This window comes from Zalophus californianus, chromosome 15 (genome assembly GCF_009762305.2).
Source record: "Zalophus californianus isolate mZalCal1 chromosome 15, mZalCal1.pri.v2, whole genome shotgun sequence".
NCBI classification, from domain to species: Eukaryota; Metazoa; Chordata; class Mammalia; order Carnivora; family Otariidae; genus Zalophus; species Zalophus californianus.
In genome coordinates this window covers 20,250,696-20,265,189 of record NC_045609.1, presented here as the reverse complement: position 1 = coordinate 20,265,189, position 14,494 = coordinate 20,250,696, and positions in this window count along the sequence as shown.

Sequence of the window (14,494 nt, the reverse complement as noted above, 5' to 3'; positions counted from 1 at the left end):
ATACACATATATTTTCTACAAACACCATTCAGGCAGCAAAAAGCAGCCATGCAAAATTCCATCAGAATGCACAGGCCTTACGGCGTCAATACGGCATCTCCCAGGAGGAATCCCGACAAATTGTACGAGAATGCCAGTCCTGTCCCCAATTTTTTAACCCCCCCTCATATGCCATTAACCCCAGAGGGCTCCTTCCTAACCACCTTTGACAGATGGATGTAACCACTTACTTACCGTTTGGCCGCCTTAAATACATCCATGTCTCCATCGACACCTTCTCTAACTATATTTTTGCTACTACACACTCCGGTGAAGTTTTTGTAGATGTCCAAAATCATCTTTTCGCAACATTTGCAGTTCTGGGCATGCCGAAGGCTCTTAAGACCGACAATGATTCAGCCTATACCTCTTCAGCATTCCAGACCTTTTGTGCAAATTTTCACATCACTCATACAACAGGTATTCCTTATAATTCTCAAGGTCAGGCCATTGTCGAAAGAGCCCATTCCACCCTCAAAATGTACCTCAAAAAATTAAAGGAGGGGAAAATACTACAGGGGAAAATAAAATATTCACCTCATTTACACCTTTCATTAGTACTCTTTGTTTTAAATTTTTTGAATGTTGACTCGGTTGGCCGCACTGCCGCCGAACGTTTTTGGCAGCCTGAGCAGGCTCCCCTCCTCTATGCAAAGTGGCGTGACCCCGCCACCGCGGAGTGGAGGGGACCCGACCCGGTCCTACGCCAGGGCCGAGGATGCGCTTGTATCTTTCCCCAGGATGAGGAGACGCCACGCTGGCTCCCGCTTCGATGCGTCCGCATTGTCCGTGATGGTTTGCAGAATGAGGCGGCTCCAGATCCGCTCCGGGAGGACGAGGAGACGCCCCGCCTCGGATCAGAGGAAAATAACATGCGGAGACATCAAAGCCCTGACCGCTCGAGCTGAGGCCACCGTGCGTGAGTCGGGCCAGCCAGTCACGGCTGTTGCCCTTTTCCTTGCCATGCTATCACTTTTAACCCTTGACTCTGCCCAGGCCTCTTCTTACTGGGCTTTTGTCCCGGACCCTCCTACCGCGAGGGCAGTCACCTGGAAGGATCCCTCACCCAGGGTGTTTACTAACTTCACAGACATTTTTGATGGGCCTGAGATTTCCGGCCTCACTCATGCTGTGGCGCCTTTTAACTGGACCAGCCTGGCTTCTGCCCCCCCCATTTGTTTCCAGGCCATCGATGGCCCTGAGGCGCCCCATTATGGATGCGTGGTCACTTCATCAGTCTCCCGAAGAATCCGCTCTTGGTATGGAACTGAGCCACCTAGAGGAGACACTTTGACACCTCGTGTAATGGTGGAGAATTGGGACATCAACGAGGTTGTCCTTCAACATCGACGGCCCCTGCCTGTTGGCCGTTTCGGACCCGCTTCCAGATCCCTTGAGACCCCATACCTTGACTATCCCCTCTGTAAATCTGACCTAACGTGGAAAACCTACGGACCCTCTTGGAAAACCTGCATTCATCACAACCCAGAGATTGTGACTCCCCATGGCATACCTGACACTTATATAATTGACTGGTCAAAAGACAGGGATCTCCCTTTGCGCCGCTCCCCCCCGCCTTCAGGATATGGGCCATACGACCACAATAATTCTGCTCCCGGGGGACTGCTATCACTGGGGAGGATGAGACACCCGGACTTATGGAAAATTGTTGCGGCCATGAGAGATGTTAAAACTAATTCACCCCTTTTCCCTGGCTTCCCCACGGGCCCATTGACATTTCAAATTCGGGCATGTCTTTCCCCACTGTTCCTGTTTGTAGTGGGGGACGGATCTGTAGTACCCGAGGCTAAGGCCAATAGAACCCTTTACAAAATAACTTGCGAGGAGTGTTATCTCACCAACTGTTTGCCTTTACCCAGCGCCCCAAATCCAACAAAGAAGGTTTTCCTAGCCATGCAGCCCCCTTATCTAATGATGCCTGTAGAGGTGAGGGGGCCCTGGTATAGAGATTATGGCTATCAATTTGCGCAAGAATTAGAGGGCCTACTTAGCCGGGGACGACGTTTCCTAGGCCTCCTAATAGCTGGCATCACTGCCTTGGTGTCTTTGATAGCATCAGCTACTGTCTCCACGGTGGCACTGTCCCAGGGCATACATACTGCCGCTCATGTAAATAGCTTGGCTCATAATGTCTCCCAGACCCTTGCCACCCAGGGAAGCATAGATAGGAAGATCTTGGCTCGCCTGGATGGTTTAGAGCAGGCGGTCGAATATTTGGGCACCCAATATTCATTGTTACATACTCGTTTGTCCTTTGTGTGCCACGGAGGGTATGGTTCCATTTGTGTGACCCCTCTGAAAGCTGACAACGTCTCCTGGGAAATGGTGCAGAGGCACTTGCAAGGTATCTGGCATGAGACAAATGTAAGCCTAGATCTGTTTCAATTGCAAGAACAAATAAACAATATAGCCTCCTCCCATCTGCATGTAGTCACCCCCAAAGACATGGCACAATCCTTTCTACAAAAGCTACAGGGGTTTAACCCCTTTAATATCCTCCAACATTCCTTCTGGATTATGTGTGCTCTGGTTGTAGGGGTAATCTTATTACTCTGCTTATGGTGTGCTTGGAGTCACTGTCTGCTTTCATGGCCAATACCCAAGCAAATGTACACATGTTGCGTTTAAAGATAAAAGGGGGAAATGTCGGGAGCCATGAGCAACAAAGGGGTTAATCGGGTAGAGCAAAGGCTCCCTGATCCCTTTGAACCATGGCCACCTGACTGCCCCCATACAAAAACATGTTGTACTGGCTAGCTTGAGTTGTATACAGGCCAAGAAAGCCACAGTGTTATTGATAAGCCCTGAAAAATAGCGCACCAGGCCCTTTGAAGGCATGGGAGGAAACTATGTCCTTGAGGAACCTGGCCTTGGACCAAAAACTTGGGACGGAGCCAGGAGAGGGCAGGGAGAAAACTGTGGAACTTGTTTATGTCCTACTGTTATCTAACCTGAACTTATAAAAAGTGTGTAAGTAAGAATAAAGTTGTTGCTCGCGGCATCCCCGTGGGCAACCCTCCTGTTCCCATACTTTTATGTTTCATTCTCTTACCCTCACCCCTGTTCGACCTTGCACGCGGGCCGTGGCATATATATATATACCACCTCTTCTTTATCCATTCATCTGTCGATGGACATCTTGGCTCTTTCCACAGTTTGGCTATTGTGGACGTTGCTGCTATAAACATCAGGGTGCATGTACCCCTTCGGATCCCTACATTTGTATCTTTGGGGTAAATACCCAGTAGTACAATTGCTGGATCATATGGTAGCTCTATTTTCAACTTTTTGAAGAACCTCCATACTGTTTTCCAGAGAAACCACATCTCCTTTATCCATTCAACTGTCAACGGACATCTTGGCTTTTTCCACAGTTTGGCTATTGTGGACATTGCTGCTATAAACACTGGGGTGCAGGTGCCCCTTCGATCATTACATTTGTATCTTTGAGGCAAATATTTAGTAGTGCAATTGCTGGGTCATAGGGTAGCTCTACTTTTAACTTCTTGAGGAGTCTCTGTACTGTTTTCCAGAGTGGCTATACCAACTTACATTCCCACCAACAGTGTAAGAGGGTTCCCCTTTCTCCACATCCTCACCAACACTTGTTGTTTCCTGTCTTGTTAATTTTAGCCATTCTGTTTGGTGTGAGGTGGTATCTCATTGTGGTTTTGATTTGTATTTCCTTGATGGCAAGTGATGTGGAGCATTTTTTCATGTGTCTGTTGGCCATTTGGATGTCTTCTTTAGAGAAATGTCTGTTCATGTCTTCTGCCCATTTCTTAAATGGATTATTTGTTTTTTGGGTGTTGAGTTTGAGAAGTTCTTTATAGATCTTGGATACCAGCCCTTTATCTGTATGTTATTTGCAAATATCTTCTACCATTCCATAAGTTGCCTTTTCATTTTTTGACTGTTTCCTTTGCTGTGCAGAAGATTTTTATCTTGATGAAGTCCCAATAGTTCATTTTTGTTTTTCTTTCCCTTGACTTTCAAGATGTGTCCCACAAGAAGTTGCTGTGGCCAAGGTCAAAGAGGTTACTGCCCGTGTTCTCTTCTAGGATTTTGATGGATTCCTGTCTCACATTTAAGCCTTTTATTCATTTTGAGTTTATCTTTGTGTATGGTGTAAGAAAGTGGTCCAGTTTCATTCTTCTACGTGTGGCTGTCCAATTCTCCCTGCACCATGTATTGAAGATACTGTCCTTTTCCCATTGGATATTCTTTCCTGCTTTCTCAAAGATTAGTTGACCATAGAGTTGAGGGTCCATTTCTGGGTTCTCTGTTCTGTTCCATTGATCTATGTGTCTGTTTTTGTGCCAGTACCATGCTGTCTTGATGATTACAGCTTTGTAATATAGCTTAAATTCTGGCATTGGGATGCCTCCAGCTTTGGTTTTCTTTTTCAACATTTCTCTGGCTATTTGGGGTCTTTTGCTGATTCCATACAATTTTTAGGATTGTTTGTTCCAGGTCTGTGAAAAATGTCAATGGTATTTTGATAGGGATGGCATTGAAGGTGTAGATTGCTCTGGATAGCCTAGACATTTGAAAATGTTTATTCTTCCAATCCATGAGCATGGAATGTTCTTCCATTTCTTTGTGTCTTCCTCAATTTCTTTCATGTGTTCTGTAGTTTTTAGAGTACAGATCCTTTACTCTTTGGTTAGGTTTATTCCTTGGTATCTTATGGTTTTTGGTGCAATAGTAAATAGGATCAATTCCTTAATTTCTCTTTCTTCTCTCTCATTGTTAGTGTATAGAAATGCAACTGATTTCTGTGTATTGATTTTATATCCTGCCACATTGCTGAATTCCTGTATGAGTTCTAGCAATTTTGGGGTGGAGTCTTTTGGTTTTCCACATAAAGTATGTCATTTATGAAGAGTGAATTTGACTTCTTTCCCAATTTGAATGCCTTTTATGTCTTTTTGTTGTCTAATTGCTGAGGCTAGAACTTCTAGTGCTACGCTGCACAACAGAGGTGAGAATGGGCATCCCTGTCGTGTTCCTGACCTTAAGGGAAAAGCTCTCAGTTTTTCCTCATTGAGAATGATATTTGCTGTGGGCTTTTCATAGATGGCTTTTATGATATTGAGGTATGTTCCCTCTACCCCTACACTGTGGAGAGTTTTAATCAAGAAAGAATGCTGTATTTTGTCAAATGCTTTTTCTACATCAATTGAGAGGAACTTGTCCTTCCTTTTATTTTGTGATGTATCACACTGATTGATTTGCAAATGTTGAACCACCCTTGCAGCCCAGGAAAAAAAATCCCACTTGGTCGTGGTGAATTATCCTTTTAATGTACTGTTGGATCCTATTGGCTAGGATCTTGGTGAGAATTTTAGCACCCATGTTCATCAAGGATACTGGTCTGTAATTCACCTTTTTGATGGGGTCTTTGTCTGGTTTGGGGATCAAGGTAATGCTGGCCTCATAGAACGAGTTTGGAAGTTTTCCTTCCATTTCTATCTTTTGAAAGAGCTTCAGAAGAATAGATATTAGTTCTTCTTTAGAAGTTTGGTAGAATTCCCCCTGGGAAAACATCTGGCCCTAGACTCTTGTTTGTTGGGAGATTTTTGATGACTGCTTCAATTTCCTTGCTGGTTATGCATCTGTTCATGTTTTCTGTTTCTTTGTGTTTCAGTCTTGGTAGTTTATAAGTTTCCAGGAATGCATCCATTTCTTCCAGATTGCCTAATTTATTGGCATATAGTTGCTCACAATATGTTAAAATTCCCTCTATTTCCTTGGTGTTGGTCGTGATCTCTCCCCTTTCATTCATGATTTTATTAATTTGGGTACTTTCTCTTTTCTTTTGGATAAATCTGGCCAGAGCTTTAGCGATCTTATTAATTCTTTCAGAGAACCAACTTCTAGTTTCATTAATCTGTTCTACTGCTCTTCTGGTTTCTATTTTATTGATTTCTGCTCTAATCTTTATTATTTCTCTTCTCCTGCTTGGTTTAAGATTTATTTGCTCTTCTTTCTCCAGCTCCTTTAGGTGTAAGTTTATCTTGCATATTGGGATTTTTCTAATTTTTTGAGAGAGGCTTGTATTGCTATGTATTACCCTCTTAGGACCACCATTGCTGTATCCCAGAGGTTTTGAACCAATGTGTTTTCATTCTCATTAGTTTCCATGAATTTTTTAAGTTCTTCTTTAATTTCCTGGTTGACCCATTCAGTCTTTAGTACGATCCTCTTTAACCTCCAAGTGTTTGAGTTCCTTCCAAATTTCCTCTTGTGATTGAGTTCCAGTTTTGAAGCATTGTGGTCTGAGAATATGCAGGGAATAATCCCAATCTTTTGGTACTGGTTGAGACCTGATTTATGACCCAATATGTGATCTATTCTGGAGAATGTTCCATGGGAACTTGAGAAGAATGTATATTCTGTTGCTTAGGAGGGAATGCTCTGTATATATCTGTGAAGTCCATCTGGTCTAGTGTGTCATTCAAAGCCCTCATTTCTTTGTTGCTTATCTGCTCAGATGATCTGTCCATTGCTGTGAGTGTGGTGTTGAAGTCCCCTAGTATTACTGTATTATCATCAGTGTGTTTCTTTACTTTGGTTATTAATTGGTTTCTATAATTGGCTGCTCGCAAGTTAGGAGCATAAATATTTGTAATTGTTAGATCTTCTTGTTGGATAGACCCTTTAAGTATCATATAGTGTCCCCCTTCATCCCTTACTGCAGCCTTTGGTTTAAAATCTAATTTGTCTGAGGGAAGATTTCTACCTCATCTTTCTTTTGATGTCCATTAGCATGATAAGTGGTTCTCCACTCCCTCATGTTCAATCTGGAGATGTCTTTAGGTTCAAAATGAGTCTCTTGTAGACAGCATATGGATGGGTCCTACTTTTTTAATCCAATCTGTTACCCTGTGTCTTTTGATTGGAGCATTCAGCCCACCTACGTATAGAGTAACCATTGAAAGATATGAATTTAGTGCCAGTGTATTGCCTGTAAAGTCCCTGTCTCTGTAGATTGTCTCTGTTTCTTTCTGGTCTATGTGAATTTTGGGCTCTATGTTTGCTTACAGGCTCCCCTTTAATATTTCTTGCAGGGCTGGTTTAGTGATCACAAATTCTTTTAGTTTCTGTTTGTCCTGGAAGCTCTTTATCTCTCCTTCCATTCTGAATGACAGCTTTGCTGGATAATACATTCTTGGCTGCATGTTTTTCTCATTTAGCACCCTAAAAATATCATGCCAGGACTTCTGGCCTGCTAGGTCTCTGTGGATAAGTCTTCTGTCAGTCTAATGTTTCTACCCTTGTAGGTTAAGGACCTCTTGCCTTGAGCTGCTTTCAGGATTTTCTCTTTATCTCTGAAATCTGCAAGCTTCCCTATTATATGTGATGGTGTTGATCTATTTTTATTGATTTTGAGGGGGGTTCTACCTCTTGGACTTGAATGCCTGTTTCCTTCCCCAGATTAGGGAAGTTCTCAGCTATTATTTCCTCAAATATACCTTCTGTCCCTCTCTCTGTTTCTTCTTCCTCTGGGACCCCAGTAATCCTAATATTATTTCACTTTATGGTATCATTGATTTCTTGAAGCCTCCCATTATGGTCCATTATTTGTTTTTCTCAGCTTCCTTCCTTTCCATCAACTTGTCTTCTATGTCACTTACTCTCTCTTCTGCCTCATTTACCCTAGGTGTTAGAGCATCCAATTTAGACTGCATCTCAGTTAAAGCATTTTTAATTTGGGCCTGATTAGATTTTATTTCTGCAGTGAGATTCTCTGTGTCTTTTATGCTTTTTTCAAGCCCAGCTAGTAACTTTATAATCGTTATCCTGAATCCCAGCTCTGACATTTTACTTATATCCATATTGATTAGATTAGATCTGTGGCAGAGAGTATTACCTCTGATTCTTTCATTTTGAATTCCTCCTTCTTGTCCATTTGCCCAGGGAAGAATGGATGAACAAGAAAACAAAATCAAAACTATCAACCATGACCCAAGAAAAATACACACTAGACAAATCCAATGAGGTTAGAAACCAAAAGAGAAAGGAAAAAGAAAAAGAAAAAGAAAAAGAAAAACAAGGTGATCCACTTGGTCCTGGGTATATTTTGGTTTGTTTGTTAGAGGATACTAAATCCCAAAATTGTAAAGAAAGCAAAATTTATATATATACAAAAATAAAATTGAATACAGTGAAAGGAAGCTAAAAATGAAGAATATATCTATAAAATATAAATGTAAAATGGAACTTAAAAAAAGACTTTAAAAAAGTTGATTAAATAAGAAACTAGTTTAAAAGGAAAAAAAGAAAGAAAAGGAAAAATTTAAACTGAAAGGTAAATCATGAGGAAAAACCTCAAATTCTATATAGTATTTTCCCCTAGTTCTGGAGTTTTGCAGTCCTGTGTGTTCCATAACCTTGGTATTCATATGTTGTTCTAGCTGGTCTTCTGGGGAGGGACATGGTGCACTGATTCTCAGGTGTTTTTGCCTGGGCAGAGTGGCACTGCCCCTTGCCAGGGGGCCGGGCTCAGTGTAAGATGCTTCTGGTTGCTTTATGTGGCTTTTGTTTCCTGAAGGCTTTCCATGCCACTTTAGAGGATGAAAATAAAAATGGCCAAGCCCCGAGCCCCAGCCCTAGAGCCAAAATATCGTGCCCCCCCCTTTAGTAAACCCTCACTTTTGTGTGTGCCAAGTTGCAGACTCTTGAGCTACACGCCCACACTGCCCCTCCTTGGAGAAGGCAGAGGGTCACCATGTTTCTGCCCTCTGAAGGGCCCCTGCATGGCGAACAATCACCCCACTGTGCCGCGGTCCGTGGTTTATGGTGAAATGAACTGAGAGCCCCCTCCTGGGTTCACTGACTATAACCAGTTTCCATTCTCCAATGCTTGGAAACTGCTGACTCAAGCACCCCCATTCTTTCTATGACCCTGAGGATCCTGAGACCACACTGTCCAACCTAGGATTCTGCCCCAATTCACCACCTGAGCACCTTTCAGTCAGAGACGTCTCTCACTGGAGCAGAAAATCTAGAAGTTCCAATTTTGCACTCAGAAGCTATTAGCACTTTCCAGTAGCTGGCTTTCAGAGGCTCCCTCCCCCTGCAGTATATTGCTTCAGATTCACTTCTCCACACATCCTACCTTTCAAAAAGTGGTTGCTTTTCTATTTGTAGAATTCCAGCAATTTTTTTCTTACATCTCTGGTTGAATTCATAGGTGTGCAGAATGATTTGATAGTTATCGAACCAAATGCAAGGGACCAGATGAAATAAGTTCCCCTAATCTTCCACCATCTTCTACCTTATCTTTGTCATCCTGCCTTCTCTGATTTTTATCTTTTTATCTTCCTCCTCACCTGTGAGTGCTCTCCTAGTGAAGTGTTAACACAAAAGATTTCCATCTGTTTTCTAGGAAACCCAGGCTAAGGAAGCGGCCACAACAACAGCTGGAGATTTTACTCTTCTACTTGTATTTTAACATTATTCTTATGGTAGTCACCAATATATTGTGTAAGTGCCTTCAAGCCACATCCCTAATGACACTTCCTCTAGCACTACTCTAATTTACCCTCAGGTTGGATCTTAAATGAGTAGCATAATCACCCCAAAGGAATCTTTTCCATATATCAAGTCTAACCTAGGAGTCTTCCATGTTGCATTTTGCAGATAAACCCATCTTGTCCTTCTGCATTGACATGAAAACCTTATTCAGGATCATGACTCCAATTTCCAGGACAGCTACAAGAAAGTCTTCATTTCTCCCAAAGCAATTCAATGGTAACCTCACATCCCTGATAATTGTCTCAGAATTGGGGCACAACTTGACCTAAATTCACACAACTTTCTATAAAAGTGTCTGGTGTGTATCCAGTGTGAGTACTGAAGGCTCTGTCAACTTCTGTCCTGGCTGAAGTTAGCACAATATTTTAGCTCAGATTGTCAACATATAAGGTACAAAAGTCATATACTAATAAAAAGCAATTTGGATCACCGATGTCAGACCACTGTGCCATATCAGTAATAGCCAAAATATATGAAAAGTAATTTATAGATTATAATGATTGACTACCTTTCATTAAGCACTAACCATGAGACAGATTCTATGATGAGTACTTTACATATGCATTATTTAACTTAATGATGATCATCAATCCTCCACAGAGGACACCTCTTATCGGGATAGAGCGGGTACCCAGTTCCTTGATACCATGCAAAGGTTTATGAAAATCAGATTGACAGTCTTTTAGAAAGAGCAACAGCTGATGCCTGATATTCCAAAACATCCTTCATCCCTTTGGATTAAGTCATTATTTCTGGACAAGGTACTAATAGCCACTTTGAGAACTGAAAGCATTTCTTGCAGTTCACATCCAAACGGGGTTTTTTTGCCCTCTCTTCCCCAGGTGACTTTGACCTGAAAGCAAAACCATTTGTTGAGGAAGAGGTTCCAGGTTGGGAAGCCAGTGAAAATAGATCTAGGAGGGGAAACTGAAGGTTCCTAGAAGATTGAGGAAAAGCTGAACGCCAAGCCTGTCAGTTTTTTCCCATAGATAACTTTGCTTCTGTCTTATGACTAAGCATGCAAAGATGTGAATTAACTATAGCATGAGAGAGAGTTGAGTGGGACAAGGAAGAACTTCCTCTTCATAGTTGCCACTAGATGGATTCCTAGAAGGAGGGTGAGCTTTTTTTCACAGATATTTGACCTCCCAGAAGCAAACATTCAGAGTCTTTACCAGCTTCAAGTTCATCTTCCTATTTCCACATACATTTGCCATTTTCTTTTTGGGTTTTTGTCTGCATTTTGTTTGTTTGTTTGTTTCTAGAAAAAATACTACAGAGATTGCTGATGGTTTTACATTATAGCATCAGGAGGAGTCTTAATTTTAATTCCTTTGGAGGATGTACTGCCAAGAGAAGTGTCAAGTAAATATCACTGCGTCTATAAACTGATGACATAGGAAGGCTGTTCTGCCGCTTTTCACTGTCTCTGACCCCAATATCAAAACAGCAGTGAGCATATCATCTACCAACATAATCAATCCATCTTTTACTCTGTTCCAGCAACACCTGGAATTGTTATAGTGCTCTTTGGGATGTGAACATCTCGTCCCATTAGTTCAGGTATTGGCAACACAGAAAAGTGTTGGCAGCAGGTCTGTTACTTGATGTGCCCTCAAGACTCACTATCTCCCTTGCTGACAACTAAACAGAGAGATAATGACCTGTCTCTTGCTTTAGCATAAACAGGTATCAGGGTACAGATTCTTCAACACAGGTACAGTAGAGAAGGGAGATTTCCCACAGGAGTCTTGGAAACATTTAGATTACACACACATACACCATGTGCATCAGTAGGTACTCCATCCAGATATGTAATCCAAGCTTGGCTAGTCAGTCAAAGACTGGGTCAAGGATCATCATGTAATCTAATGTAAGCCATTAAGAGTCTGCTTCAGGACTTTTGCTAGAATACTATGAAAGATATATAGGCTGTAAGGTTTGAGTCGCTAGTGGCCATCTTGGGGAGAACTAATGAATAAAGCTAATGAAAGTAAAGCAAAACTGAGAGATGGAGAAAAACAGATTCTTAAGAACATTGAATACAGGGATCTAACCATGCCTGAAACATCCCCTGGTCTTTTCAATTATGTAAGCCAATGCATTCTCTTTTTTTGGTTTAAGCATATTCAACATGAGTTTTTGTCACCTGCAACCTGAAGAGTGCTGATTACCTCTTAAGGTTATTGTGCAGAGAAAATGAGATAATCTACATAAAGTACTTAACATAGTACATTCATGGTACATGGCAAGAGCTCAAAAAATAGTTGAAAGCTAGCCAGCCCATTTTTAGATCCTGGTGAGTGTAAAGCTCTCTGGAAGACACACCCACCTCTGCAGGCCATGCCTAGCATGAAATCCTCAGCACTTGGTAAATATCAAAATGCCTACATCATCCTTTTCTCCTTTGAGTGGCTTCTTATCTCTGCAACTCAGAATTTAGCTGGGTACTATTCTTCCCAATGCCCTGCCTATTTTTTTTTTAAGATTTATTTATTTGAGAGAGAGAGAGAGAGAGCACAAGCTGGGGGAAGGGCAGAGGGAGAGGGATAGAGAGAATCCTCAAGCAGACTCCCCACTGAGCACAGAACTTGACAGGGAGCTGAATCCCAGGACCCTGAGATCATGGCCTAAGCTGAAATCAAAAGTCAAATGCTTAACCCAGGTGCCCCCCTCCAATGCCCTGCCTACTTGTTATGTTGACTATTTCATCTGACCTTTCTCCTCTATGTGTCTTGCCAATAAGGGTCAATGGGCCAAAGGAAGGGCATTCTCCCCATTGCTGTTCCAATGAGAATACATAAGTCAAATCCCCAAAGTTAGGTCACCTCTCCTCATTCATTTTGCTGCACAGTTTAATGTGACAATCACAAAAATGGAAAGGAAGTTGGACACACCAAGTGTTTCTGATCATTCATAGGGAGCTAGATCAACCTCAGAGACAGGAACAGCTGCATAATTTTTGGGTCCAATGCAAAATGAAACTTCAGGGTCTCTCACTCAAAAATTATTAAGAATTTCAAGACAGCAACAGCAGAGTATTAAACCAGGTATGAGGCCCATCTAAGTATGGGGCCCTGTGTAGCTGTATTGGTCACATGTCCATGAAACTGGCCCTGCCTAGAATCAAGGGATCCAGCAAGATAGGAAGGACAACAGGGGACACAATGATACAAATTCCCAAGTCTACAACCTGTTTCTGTATGTTTGGGAACATACCCATCTTAGCCCAAAGAGCCAGATTTAATGGTGGACTTCACATATCATGACAGTCCAGAAAGAGCAATGTTTTAGGCCTCAGCAGGTATACTCCCCTATCTACAATGAGAGCTGCCTTCTCAGTGTGTTCATGCCTAGAGCCCACTTTCTGCTATGGGTCACAACTAACATCTCCCCTTACAGGAAGAAAACTGTTGGTGTACACAAAGGAGAGAAAGAATAAGGCTATGGTAGAATATGGCAAATCATCATTTCTATGGTGAACTTAAAGACATGGGGGTTTAGACTTTAGCATATAACAAGAACTTTAGTAGCATGGACTTCAATTTTAAGGGGAATGGGAGGCCAGAAAGGGCAGAATTTTAGTTATGTAATTTTATTCCTTCCAAGTACAGTGTCCAACCTGCTAATCTATTCTTCAAACCACTGCCTTATACAAATCTTTAGGGAATCTGTGACTGGTTTTGGATTATTTTGCAACTGATGTAGACATAGTAGATGTTAGTAAAGCTTGAGGGAGCTTAAATTATGTTTTCCTCAGGATTGCCCCATTCAGAGCTCTAATTTGCCCCTTTTTATTTACACTCTGAAGAATGGATTTACCAAACAAAAACAAATTGCAGTCATCCCCTGCCTGAAGTCTTTAAGTAGTATCTAAAAGATGGGGTTAACTTCAAATTTAGATTCATAGACAAGTGTTAAATTGAAAATGGACATTCACAGTAGTTTCGGCTAGTGGTTCTAATGACTGGGTTTTCCAGTCCTGATGCAACAGAACCATGGGGAAAGCTTTTAGGAAACTATGGATTGCCTGAATGTTCCCCCAGAACTTTCTAGTCATTGGAGTGAAGCTGGGTGTCTGTATTTCTATAAAACTTACTGGTTTTAATTTAATAAATATTAAAAATAAATATATGGGTCAAAACACCATAAGTGAAAAAGCCAAGCTCAAAGTAGGAGTTAATCTTTGTAACTCATAGGCTGACCTGGAGCTGAGAGCCAGGAGTAAGAGTGTCCTCATACCAGCCCTCCTGTCAGGAGCAGGCACACTATGCACACAGGCCCACACAACCAGGCAGAACAGCGGCTGTGGGATATGTATTTATTTATCATACAGGAAGATATTATGTCCAGGTTCTGACCATGGCTCATCATCAAACTTGCCATGGCATCTCCTTCATTCCTCCCATCAAAGGGACAGTCTGTTTGCTCTCTCTTCCCCAACTAACTGGGGAAATTCTGGAAGGCCTGAGTAGCCCTTGGAAAGGAAGCCAGTTCATGGAGCCTCATCATCTTGGGCTGAAGCAGTTGCCACTGCATTGCTGGAGGATCTGGAAGCACGACATATCCCAGGTTCACAGATATAAACCCAGAGACTTCATTCTTTTATGTTGTGGCCTGTAGACCTTGCTGTAACATGTTCCCCCAATTTCCCTCTTTTCCTCTTTAGTATTTTACCCAGTTCCTTTCCCTTCTGTGTGAACAGTTGGTCCTCACAATCCCCAAGCAGCTTGTAATTGGTTTGTTACCATCACTCCACATGGTTGCTCTGTTTGGTTCCAGCAGACACATTAGTTTGGACATACTCTTCACATGGCTGTCTGTCAACTTGTTTCTCTGGGCTGTAGGCTGGAGTGGCCACTGGGATTTGGTTTCCCTTTTTTGCTGCTGA